Source organism: Dasypus novemcinctus, chromosome 2 (genome assembly GCF_030445035.2).
Source record: "Dasypus novemcinctus isolate mDasNov1 chromosome 2, mDasNov1.1.hap2, whole genome shotgun sequence".
Lineage (NCBI taxonomy): Eukaryota > Metazoa > Chordata > Mammalia > Cingulata > Dasypodidae > Dasypus > Dasypus novemcinctus.
The window spans coordinates 11,305,958-11,319,104 of NC_080674.1; the positions used below are offsets into that span (position 1 = coordinate 11,305,958).

The following is a 13,147-nucleotide window of genomic DNA, read 5'->3' on the forward strand; positions in this document are numbered from 1 at the left end:
TACAGCTAAGAAAAAAATATTATCAATGGAATATATAATTAGATTAATTTAAAAAATAATTAAAATCAGGGTTAACTGTTACCATTTATTAAACTCTTACTAGCTACCAGATAGCCCCTAAGTTTTAGATGCATTGTCTCATTTAATCCTTGAAAGAACCTCATATTTTTTTAATGTAATAACTTTAAAAAAAATGAATAAATTGAGTAGAATTTGAAAAAAAAAAAAATCCTTGAAAGAGTTCCATGAGGTAGGTACCATGATTAACCCCATTTTATAGGTTAAGCAACTGAGGCTCACTGAGTTTAATTATCTAATAAAACTAGTTACTGCTGGATGAGGATTTGGATGAAGGGCCCTGGGATGGTTAGGCTAATGTGTCGACTCTCGGCCAGGTAATTGTGCCCAGTTGTTTGGTCCAGCAAGCACGGGGCTAACAGTAATACAAGGACATTTATGGACTTCAGTCATCTGTGAGTTTACTGCATAGATGCCTGATTACATCCACATGAACCAGGGAGACTGCCATCAGCAATGAGTGACATTTTATCCAGTCAGGTGAATGCCTTAAAATGACAAGTGATTTCAGCATTCACAGAGAATTTTCCTGCTTGTCTTAGGACAGCCAATGTCTCCTGGAAACCCATCAAGGACATTTATTGGATATTCATCAGAGCCCCTGGTTTGCAGACTGCCTGCAGAATCTGGATTTGTGCATCCCCATGATCAGAAGACAGAATTTTATAAAATCTCATACTATTTACAGATATCTCCTGTCAATTCCATTTGTCTAGAGAACCCTGACTAATGCAACAACTATAATAATTATTGCCATTGTTAATTAGTTACTGTATTTATACAAGTCTTCTGCTTCCAAGCATATCTTTTTTTCCTTTTTTTAAATTCATTACATCTTTTTTTAAATTCATTACATTTTTGGGGTAGAACTGGTAATATATAATGCCCACTTTCCAAACAGAAAAGCTTAATTAACTTGCAGTAATCATATGGTAGTAAAGATTAAAACCAATGCCTTCTAATGATTAGTGTAGTACTTTCGTATTTAGTGTACCATAATTAGACTAATGCTCATGCAGGCTGAAAACATCAAACACTGTACATACAATTGTGTAAGTAGTTGGCCTTCTTTCTAAATACTTTAAAAATAGCAATTAAAACATCTCTGCCTCAATTTATACTGTTCTCCATTGAGCAGAAAATGAGTATTATAGCTACATTATGTCCTATGTTAAGGAAAGAACTAATGCCAAACCTGCTGAAACTTTTCCAAAAAATAGAAGCAGAGTGTGCCAGTTTGATATTAATTATAAATTTCAAAAAGAGATATAGATTATGTTTGTAAACTGGTCTGTGCCTCTGGGCATGATAACACGTTGATTGTATTAGCTTCAGCTGAGATGTCTGGTTAAATAATGTTAAGATTAGGGCTTTGATTCAACTATGTCACTCACTTTTGAATCCCAGCCCTCTTGGTGATCTGATAAAAGAGACTCTCACATGGAAGTAGACACACAGAAAAATACAAGGCAGAGGAGAGAGCTTGGTTTTGAAGCTGGAGCCCTGAGAAAGAGATGAACCATTTGCCTGATAGTTTACAGCTGACCTTGTGATGGAAACAGAGCAGCTGGCTCCTTTGCCAGCCTACAGCTGAGATCAGAAGAAGCCGGACCCATGAAGGCTTAAAGAGGGAAGAGGAAGGCTGAAACCTTGCAGACATCACCTGCCCTACAGCATCAACACATGCCAACAGACTGGGTGAGAAAATATTTCTTATGGCACCTTGAGTTGGACTCTTTAGGGCTTTGTGACTGTAAGTTTTTACTCCAAATAAATACCCTTTATAAAAACCAACAGATTTCTGGTACTTTACATCAGCACCCCTTTGGCTAACTAATAGAGAATTTGGTACCAGAGAGTGGTGTGGTGTTTTGCAATTACCAAGATGCTGGAACGGTTTTATAAATTGGTAATGGGTATTTTTTGGAAGAATTGTGAGATGCTTGGTAGAAAAGGCCTACATTGCTTTGAAGAAACTGTTGACAGGAATATGGAAGCTAAAGACACTTTTGATGAGGGCTTAGACATAAATGATGAAACTATTATTGAAAATAGAAGCAAAGGAGATCCATGTTTCAAAGTGGCAGTAAAGTTAGCAAGATTAACTCCTAATGTTTTACGGAAGGCAGAATTTGAAAATGGTGAGCCTAGGCATTCAGCTAAAGAATTTTCCATAGTAAAGTCAGAGAATGTGGCTTGGCTTCTCCTTGCAGCTTATATTAATAGTAAAATGCTAGACAAGAAAGATAAGCTGAGAACTGAATTGTTGGGCACAATGAAACCAGAAACTGATTCTGGAAATTCCAAGTCTCTGGGAATCAGCCCCCAGATGATAGTTCTGAAGGTGTGGCCATCACCCCAATGTTCTTGGAGGGTGAGTTCTGGACCTTGATTGTCACCCAGATGCTTGATGAGGGTGGAACCAAGAAAATGGCCATTGGGGAAGCCTGTGGAAAGGGTCAGTTCCCATGAGGACCCAGGGAGAAGAAACCATCATCTTGAGAATGACTCTCAGACTTTGAAGTCTAATGAAGTATGCTCTGCATGTTTATGGTATGCCTTGACTGTTTATGGAACTGTAGGAGACCCATGACTCATATTTCCCACCCCCCCAATTTCTCCTTATGGTAATGCAAATATTTATCCTTTGTCTCTCCCTTTGATTACTGGAAGTAGATAAATTATTTTACATGTTTCAGAGTTCTACAGCAGATGGGTCTTTGCCCCAAGAGAAACTGTGGTTCTTTAAACTGATTTTGTACTTAGCATTGTTATTGGTTTTAGGTTTTTTGGAATATTGTAATATCTTTTTGGAATTCAGAGGGTGGAGAGTGGCAGTTTGATAGTATTTAGGAATTCCTAAAAAGATAGAGATTATGCTTGTAAACTGGTCTGTTCCTCTGGGTGTGAAAACCCTTGACTGTATTAGATTCAGCTGAGATGTCTGATTAAATTATGTGATGATTAGGGTATCAGAGTGCAACTCAGCACTGAGTCACAGCCCCCTTGGTGGGCTGATAAAACAGACTCTCACACGGAAGCAGACATATAGAGAAGATACACAGAGGATACTGTGTTCCTGGGAAGGGAGATGAGCCTGATAGTCTACAGCTCACCTTGTGAAGAGAACTGAGCAGCTGAGCCTGGGAAGAAACAAGCTCTGAGAAGAGAGATGAGCCCAATGCCAGGCTACAGCTGAGATCGGAAGAAGCTGGACCCACGGAGCCTTAAGAAGAAGAAGGAAGGCTGATCCTTCACAGACATGGGCCACCATCTTGTGTCAATACATGGCAACAGACTGGGTGAGAAAGTAACTTTTATGGTAAATGGAGTTGGACTCTTTAGGACCTTGTGGCTATAAGCTTCTACCCCAAAAAAACACACTTTATGAAAGTCATCAGAGTTCTGGTACTGTGCATCAGCACCCCTTGGGCTGACTAATACTGGTCCCTCTTCTGTTGATACCACTGAGCTCCATTTTCTCTGATGTATGCAAGAGCCTTGCCTACAATCCTCCCCTCTCTTCCTGCATCTCCAATTTCTTTCCTTCTTCTGGATTATTCCCACCAGCAAAACAACACACTGTAAAGTCTCCCTTAAATAACACAGAGCAGGTTAACAAACAGAAAAGAAAAAAAAAACCTTGACCTCACATTCCCATCTAGGTGCTGCCCTATTTTCTTCCTCTGCCCAACTTTGGAGAAAAAATTTCTAGAAATGCTTATAATAATAATGACATTGATGATAACAATAAGCTAGCAATACCTATATAATACCAGGCACTGATTTAAATATTATGTACCTATTAATCACTCTAACACATCAATCCTATAATCATAAAATAGGGCCTGTTATCATCTTCATTCCATTTGAGCAAACTGAGTCACAAAGAGATTAAGCATCTCATCTGAGGTTTCACAGCCAGGGACCGAATGAGCTGAGTGTGAACTCAGGGAGCTGATTCTCAACCACACATGAAGTCTACATTTCCTCACCCTCTTGGTGGTGAATCCAATAATCAGGGACTTAGGGACCCTCCCCCCAACCTCAAGCTGTGGGATCCAGTGGTTGGTGCTCAGTCCCCATTTGCGCTTGTCCCCTCAGCAGCCGCAGCTGGCACCTGGGATCACGTCCTCCCTCTTCTCCTACTTTCTTCACTTGACCTCCAGAACATGGGACTCTCATGGCTTCCCCTTACCTCACTGTCTGTGCCACCTCAGTTCCCCTTGTTGGATCTTCTTCTCTTCAAAGCTTTCAAAAGCTCCCAGGGCTCTTGCACCCTCTCCAGAGGACTTTTTTATTTATTTATTTATTTTTCTTATTTATTTTTTATTAAATTGTCTTTTTTTAAAAAAGATACATAAATCACAATAAAAGTTACATTAAAAAATATAAGAGGTTCCACATACCCCCCCCCCCACCCCCCCCATTCCTCCCACATCAACAACCTCTTTCATCGTCGTGGCACATTCACTGCATTTGGTGAATACATTTTGGAGCACTGCTGCACCACATGGATTGTAGTTCACATTGTAGTTTACACTCTCCCCCCAGACCATTCAGTGGGTTATGGCAGGATATATAATGTCCAGCATCTGTCCCTGCAGTATCATTTAGGACAACTCCAAGTCCCAAAAATGCCCCCACATCTTATCTCTTCTTCCCTCTCCCCGCCCTCAGCAACGACCGTGGCCACTTTCTCCACATCAGTGCTATAGTTTCTTCCATTACTAGTCACAACAGCTCTATAGCAGAATACCAGTAAACCCACTCTAATCCGTATTTTATTCCTCCATCCTGTGGACCTCCAGGGAACTTAAACCCATGGGTTTTATATGCTTTGCCCCCATAAGTTTCTCTCCCAGCTTGCCCTTCCTATCTTCACTGGGAGGTAAGTGGTATCTCAAAATTAACTAGTCCACCAGTGAACGCTGAGCTTCACCGACCACCCCGCCCCGCCCGCCTTCAATGTGTGAATCTCCTGGAGTATCCCATCTCTGTAAAATGAATGCCTGCTTTTCCTAGACACTCAGGACCAAACACAGTCGTTATCCTTGCCTCCTCCCTTTTCCTCATAACCCCGATTCAACTGATCAGCAGATCCTATAAGCTACACATTTGACAGGTCCCCATTTTGTGGCCCTCTCATTACCACCAATTCTATTAGTTTAGTACATACTCAGTTATCTTTGTTCTAATCTAGACAACTGCAAAACCTTTTCAGTGCTGTCAGACTCTCATCTCCTGTAGTTTGTTTTCTCTGGTAGCCAAAAAACGAGCCTTTAAAAACCTGTATCAGATTAGCACATCCTGACCAAAGCCTTTCATGGCCACTCATCCCATTTACCATAAAGCCCACCTGCTCCTTTGCTAAGTCTCTCACTCCATCCCCTGCCCTTCTCCCTCATTCGTTCTGTTCAGCCACACCGGCCTCCTTGCTGTAGCTCAAACATCCCCACCAGCCTGTGCCTCAGGACCCTTGCATCTCCTCTTCCATCAGGCTTGGATATCTGCAGGCTTGCAGCCTTGTTTTACTCAAAAGTCAATTCGATAGAAATACCTTCCTTGATTTTGTCTAAAACATGCCTCTTCCCTCCTGCTTCTCTTACCTTGCTTTACTTTCTTCAGGGTATTCTACAGCCTTGTCATTTGTATTTTTTAAAAATTGTCTCTTTCCCCTGACTACTATATAAGTAAGCTCTAAGAGGACAGAAACTTGATATGTTTTCCAAAAACCCAAGAGTGCCAGGTCCATAACTGATGCTCAGTAAGTGTTTGTTGAATAAAGAATGTAATCTACACAATGATTTTATGGAATATATGGATTTAAAAATATTTACAAAATAAATGTTTACAAATTAAAACATACATTCCATGGGCATACTCTTTTTAGAAGTCCAGCAGATTGCTAATTTTTTCACTAGACTAGTAAAAGTCCATAGTTCTATTCAGAGTTTCAGATTTGGATTTTCTTTCACTGATGATCGGAATATTTTAGTATGCCTAATTTTATTCTGAAAGTGAAAACTTATTTCCTATTTCCATGAAGCTGTCAGGCTTCTTTCAACTCACAAATGGAATCTGTGCACACACAACACACACATACACACACACTGACCTAATATTTGAGAATGCTAATCAAATTTGAAGTGGAAATGATGCCAAGTAGATTTTACCCCTCCACATAGACTTGAGATCCTACGTCATTAGTCATGGGCATGGCTAAAGTGCTTCAACTGCATAGTCCACTTACAAGACGATCAAACATCACAAGGGAATTAGATTGGCAATATATAACATATTGTGTAATTCTCTTTTTTCTGTAGTTTTAGTAAACTCACTTGACAGGTTTTGGCACCAAAAGAGTTCTTTGGGAATATTAACATATTTCACTTTTACTCACTTAAGTAAAGCTGCATCTTTTTTTTTTTTTTCTTTTGTTATTATTTTTAAAATTTCACCAGGTTTTTAATTTAACTATTGGTACCCTTAGACAAACGAGGGACTCTAACATGATTTAAAAAAAAACAAACCTCTGTGGGTGTGTAAACTTTATCAGCCAAAAAACTGTAAAGAAAAACGTATGGTAAAACATAACTCTAATAATGGTACTCTTTGATCTTCTAAACATTTTAAATGCAACATTAATTTGTAAGATTAAAGAAGCAGAATTTAGCATAGTTTCTATAATCCAGGGTTTTGATCTTAATAAACATGAAGAAATTTTCAAAATGCTATGTAATACATTATATTTTCTAAGTTCAAACTTTGCAGACATTAGCCCTTTTTCCTAAAACAAATGCAGAGCTTAACAAGGTCTCTGAAAAATTCATTTTCTCATCTTTCTAACATAAGTAAAATAAAACTAAATTGGTAACATATCCACCACCAAGCAGAAGTGAATTAAAACAGTTTGAGCTATCAGAAGAATTGACATAGAAATGGGTAATGTTTATAAACCAGTGATTTTCCACACATGCGTGTTGCTATATTTAAAAGGGATTTAATTTTCCCTTTCTGTCAGTTGCAGACATTGTGTACAATAATACAGATTATTATGTCAAACCAATATTACCCTCTACAGAACTCCCGCTGTGTACTACACTCTGGAGGGTGAGCCATGGCTCTGGCTTCGTCTCAATGACTATAGCAACTGCACAGAGAGGCTGAAAGGCTCTGATGAACAAGAGCCATCAAGTACAGAGACAAATGACTGATTTAGAGCTAATTTCACAACCTTTCCCACCGTGCCAGCACATACTGCCATTTAAGAAAGCCAGCAATCACTGTAAACCTACCCTTAATTATGTTCCTCTCAACACAAGGTATTTTCCTAATGATGTAATAAACACAATAAATCAGAATTGTGAGTTGTCCAGAAAACACAGTTGAAAAAGAAAAATGGGAAACGTGTGAGGCAACAAAATGCCTTGTTTGGAGGCTGGAGAAATACAGTCCACACACACACACACACACAGACACATAATAAACAAACAAGTACGTTCTTGTTACTGTATCTCTAGAGACTGCTGTCTCAGTTTGCCAGGCTGCTATGACAAATACCACACAAAGGATTGGCCTAAGAACAGGAATTTATCGTCCCTTGGTTGCAGGGCCTGGAAGGCTTGCTTCCTCCAGGGGTCAGCAGCATTCCGGCTGGCTGGCCAGCCTCGGCTTTCCCATCACATGGAGATGTCCTCTCCTTTCTATTTTGGATTCCACTGACTTCCAGCTGCCAGCTCCCCTCTGATGCTTTCTCTGATGATGACTGAATTTCATCTACCTATTAAGTCTGCAGTACTGTGGGTTACATACTCCCTTATTTAGCCAGGTCACACCTTAACTAGGCATAACGTCTTCAAGAGGTCCTGTGCACAATGGCTTTGCACCCACAGTGATGCAGACTTCTGAACCAGGGCATCTAATTCGATCTACCACAGCTGCAAATGTGGAAGGTTGGCTCTCAGCACTGACCCATTCTCAGACTAAGGTAGAACGAGCTCCTTAACTCACAGAATCATTTCCTCATCTCTTCAGGCCACGATGGCAGACACAACAGAGAAATGTCATCTTGCCATCTCCCAGCCCAGCACCCTTCAGGACAACACGGAGGGCCCTGCTTAGCGCCAGCACATCCCATGCTGCCTGCCGTGGAGGGGTCGTCCCCTGCCGCTCCTCTCCACGCATCTTCTGCACCTGCCGTGTGGCTTCCCTACAGGCACCATGCTTCCTCCTCTGTGGGATCACGTCATGCCCCTCGCTTGTGAAGTGCCTCGCCGCCCATTGTCTCAGGCGGTTTGCTCTGGGAAGCTCGAGGGCTCCCATGGCATCCGGGCTTAGCGTTTCACAGCACCTGCTACAGCAACGAAACCGTCGATCTGTCCTTTTCCCACAGACGTCCCACAGTCTCTTGGAGACATGACCACGTCTTTGTGGTCTTTGTAATTTCAATGCGAACACAGCATTTGCTGTGGAGAAGGAACTCAAAGACTCTCTGTCGACATAATGAAGGCCTTGTTACATAATAAAATAGCATTATATAATAAGCACTGATGAATTGCCTCTGCAAACATGTAGAAACTTAAATGTACTATTGCAAAGAAAAGTTTTGCTGAATTGTTATTGCTGTATATAAAAGCAGAAAACTACATTGGGCTGATTCATGTTTTCAATATTTTATGGAATTGCCTTAAAGCTCACAGGAGTACCTACTCTCCATACGAAGATACTTTCACTAAAGGGGAGGCTACAGGGCATCTTATGGAAAGAAATATGTGTAAATTTAGAGACTAGAGGGTGAAAAGGAACATGGGATTATAGTTCTGTGGGTTGATTTGATCTTCTGTCAACAATTTGTGCCCACAGTGGAGATGCCATTTAATAGAATCTTCATAGATACATAATAAACAATTTTAGCACATGTAATAATTTTCAGAGTGTCGTTTTTACCTGCCTGGGCTCCTAAATTCATGGTGCCTCAAAAGGCAGCGAGCACCATTATCCATGGACAGGGGGAATGGAGGAGTGTAGCAAGGACGAAGTCGGGGATTCAAAATTGTGAAGTGTGCTGCATTTCAGTATGAAGATTTCTATTTTATTCCGCAGGCAACAGAGCACCAGCAGGGCTACTAAGCTGGGGGACGGCTGATCGGGTTTGTTTTGAGGATTGTGTTGGTAGAAGGGAGGAGGATGCCAAGAGCCAGGAGGGCAGGGGGCAGGGCACCAGGTGGGAGGCTTTGCAGGTGTCCAGGTAAATGATGGCAAGGATCTGCACTAAGGTAAAGACAGTGCAGATGGACAGGCAAGTCTAGATGACAGAGAGATTTCTGAGATAAAAACCCATGGCCAATGTGTTGTGTTTGGCGAGGGAGCCTTGAAGGTAATGCCAAGGTTTCTAGCTTGGGAAATGGAGGGCTGGCAGAGCATGCAGAATCAAGAACACAGAACATTTTAAGGATCTTGGGTAATGGGATACAACGCTGAGTTTGGGGTATCCAGAACAATTCTCCAATAGTTAACTGAACTGCAAACTTGGCCTCCAGGAGAGAGCCTGGAATTGGGGATGGAGAATTGGGGAGGTGAGCAATGGGCAGATAAGCAGGGGGCATCAACAAACTCCTCCCAGTAAGTCTCAGGAAGGTCTTAGACAAGATTCCAGCTCCCAGGGAAGAATGGGACTAACTAGAGCAGAGAAAGCACTTGATGAGGGCAGTGAGTTGCTATATGGCTTTCAGTGTACAGTCTTGGCCCAGGAAAGGATGTTTTCCAGAAGGAGGGATAAAGATGGAATGTGGCAAGTCTAGAATAGGCCCAGGTCCTTGGAGAGAGGTGGACTGGCATGGGGTTGATGTCGAGACCTCGCAATACTGAGACGTATACTGTCTTACTCGCTTTCTATGGTCTGGGTGGGCTCCAGGTCGTGGAAGGGGATAAGCCTGCAGGCTTGGCCCTGGCAACCTTTCTCTCATGCTTATATGACAAACATCAAAATGACCCCAAAATAAAGAAAACTTCCCAAACCGTTTACGAGTACTCTTCTCCATCAGATTGAGATTCCACTGAGGAATATCAATATGCAATCCCCGCTCCCTGCATTCAGTACTCAGCTCAACATTTGCTAAGTCGCAGCCTGTGTGTGCATCATTCTCAAAACATTGGAAACAATGGAGGGGAAGCCTTCAAAGACACATTTTAGAATGTCATCTCGGGCTTACTTTTTGGTTGCAAGTTACCAAAGAAACTGCTCATCCATTGCAATGATCACCGGGAAAAAAAACAAAACAAAACAAAAATCAAAACTTGCCCTTCACTTTCATTAACAATCTGGGAAGTATTTGAGAATATTTCCCTTTGCTTCTTCTTTTCTAATAATAGTGAAACAACTAGATGGCGGCTCTCCTAACAAGGTCGGGAGCACATGAGGTCACTGGCAGGAGAGAATTCTGGCTTCCCTGCAAAGATGAAATGCCCAGGGCTTCTCAGCCTGAGGGCAGCCTGCCATTGCTAGACAGTGCGCCATTGAACGAGGAGAGTGAGACAGAATGGGAAAAAATAGAGCTGGCTCGTAGTGTACAAGGAACTCCAGACACCCTTATTTGCTGCATGTTAAGTGAAAGAAACCATTTGTTTTGCTGCTAAAATAGTTTCTGAAATTTGCTAAGGAAGGGGTGCTGATTTCTCCAAAATTCGAGGCCAAGTTAAATTCTTCCAGCTTTCAACCTAATACATTATCTTTTTCTAAAGAGTGAAATCCTTAAATGGAAATCAAAGTGTGACATCCAAGAACGAACCCTTTTTACCCCAATGGGTGTTTAACAAGAGCCGAACCGCTGCGGTTCCTTTCTTACTTCTGAGAAACTGGTTCAGAGGTCCTGCCTAATGGAACGCTTTAGAAGTTTTATTTTCCTTTGCAGGCTTAATGAAAGGCTCAGAGCTTGAAGCAATATAATTCAGATTATGAAGCAATCTCAGGTTAAAGGAACTTCCATGGATTTCCCTTCAAAATAATTGAGGTAGGAAATAAGAAAAATAGTGCCTTGATATTTCATCAAAACAACATACATGCACATTCACACATATACATATTTCCTTCATTTCTGGTGACAACAGGCTCTACGTGTTCATTTTTTCTTTTGGATTGAGTTATCATCAAAGTTATTATTAGCACACAATAGATCAAAACATAGGTGATTATCAAAATATATAAATCTTAATATACAATTATTAAACATAAAGCATAATTTTATTGAAAATGCATCTCTTAATGAGATAGATATGGCTTTTTAAAAAGTTACTTTCCATATCCATAAGCGAATGTTACTTATTGCTAGGATGAGGCAGGTCAACTTCCACCCACTGATTTCTATAGAAAGCATCTACTTATATTTTTAACTTATATTGATGCAAGTAGAGAGAGACTTATTTCACATAAATGATGCAGGGAGATTCTGGGTAGGTGAGATGTTGGTCTTAATTTGTGAAGTGGGTGAAGAGAAACTGTGAAGGGGAGATGGAAAGGAGACTGCGTGATGGACACAGACATTGGCAAAGATGAGCATCTTGGAATGGATTTTGCCTTGGAACTCTCAGTGCCCTTCCCCTGGGTGCCCGTCAGCCTGAAAGCCACTGACTTACAACTTAGGGGGTACAGCTCTTATTTCCACCCCCCTGAAAGCATCGTGAAAACAGAGCCTGCTGACTTCTAGGTGCATCTTTCTTTCCTCTCCTCCCTCATCACGGCTGCGGTTAGCTGGGGCTGGCGTCCCCAATCCCCTTGCTTTCCTTGGCCAAGATTCTCCATCCAAGGTGCTCCCTCTCCTAAGAGTGCCCAAGAAATGTTCAGGCCTTTATTAATGAAGCAGAAGGAAAAGAGTTGGGGAACCCTCAACTTTAGGTCTGGGCTTCTTAAACTTCGATGTGAAATGAATCCCAGGGGATCCTGTTAAAGTGCAGATTCAGGTTCAGTAGGTCTGGGACGGGACCTAGGATTCTGCATTCCCAAGGAGCTGCAAGCAGGAGCTGATATGGAACCCACCACCTGGTGTGAACTTTGGTCACAGAGAATGGTCTGGAATCAGACAACAGTGTCCACGCGGGTGAGGTGCGAGGGTCCTGGGAGGTCCCTCTGATTTGTAATGAGCAAATTCAATGCACCATGACAATCATTACTGAATAACAAAACAGGTGAAAGTCCTTACGTACAGGCTAAAGGAGGGATGCTATTGGCTAAATCAGGGTGTGGCTGGGTTTTATATCTGGTGCTGACGGAGGCCAAGGGCAGGCAGGTAAAAGCAGAGAGGGGAAGAAGGACCAGAGGCAGGCAAAGCCCGTCCCAGGCTCAGGCTTGATTCCTGCTGATAGGCTCAGCAAGCCAAGAGAGGCTCAAAAGGGGAAAAAAGAGCAAGAACATTTGGAGGAATTGGTGGGGGTAGGGAAGGAAAAGTAATTGTTCATAGTCTTTGAAAGGAAAGCTGAAATTTTTGACTTTTTAAAGGCATTAGTTATGGTGGTAAATTTTTAAAAAAGTAAATTATGTCTTCAAAAGTCCATCCATCCCTAGGTATAGACCTCGAAGAGCTGAAAGCAGAGACTCAAATGGATACTGGCGCACTGATGTATAAAACATCACTATTCACAATAGCTAAGAGGCAGAAACCACCCAAGTGTCCATCGACAGATGAATGGATAAACAAAATGTGGTATAGACTTATGATGGATTATTATTTAGCCATAGAAAGGGATGGTTTACCGATACAGTCTATAACATGGATGAACCTTGGAAACATGATGCTAAGTGGGAGAAGCCAGACCTGAAAGAACAAACATATGATTCCACTTATGTGACTTATCTAGAAAAAATAAATATAGAATAGAGTAGATAAGAAGTTACCAGGAGCTGGACACAGTGGGAATGGAGAGTTATTGCTCAACAGGTGCAGAGTTTCTGTTCTGGACGATGAAAACGTTTTGGTAATGGGTGGTGGTGATGGTAGCACACCATTGTACATGCAATGAATGCTACTGACGTGTATGTTTAAAAATGGTTAAATTGGCTAAATTACCACAATTT

General features: G+C 41.5%; 1 protein-coding gene across 6 annotated transcripts in view; it reads right to left on the reverse strand.

Moving 5' to 3' along the window:
- CTNND2 (catenin delta 2) overlaps positions 1-13,147 on the reverse strand; it is a 1,007,180-nt gene that overhangs the window by 342,499 nt on the left and 651,534 nt on the right. The window lies entirely within an intron of this gene.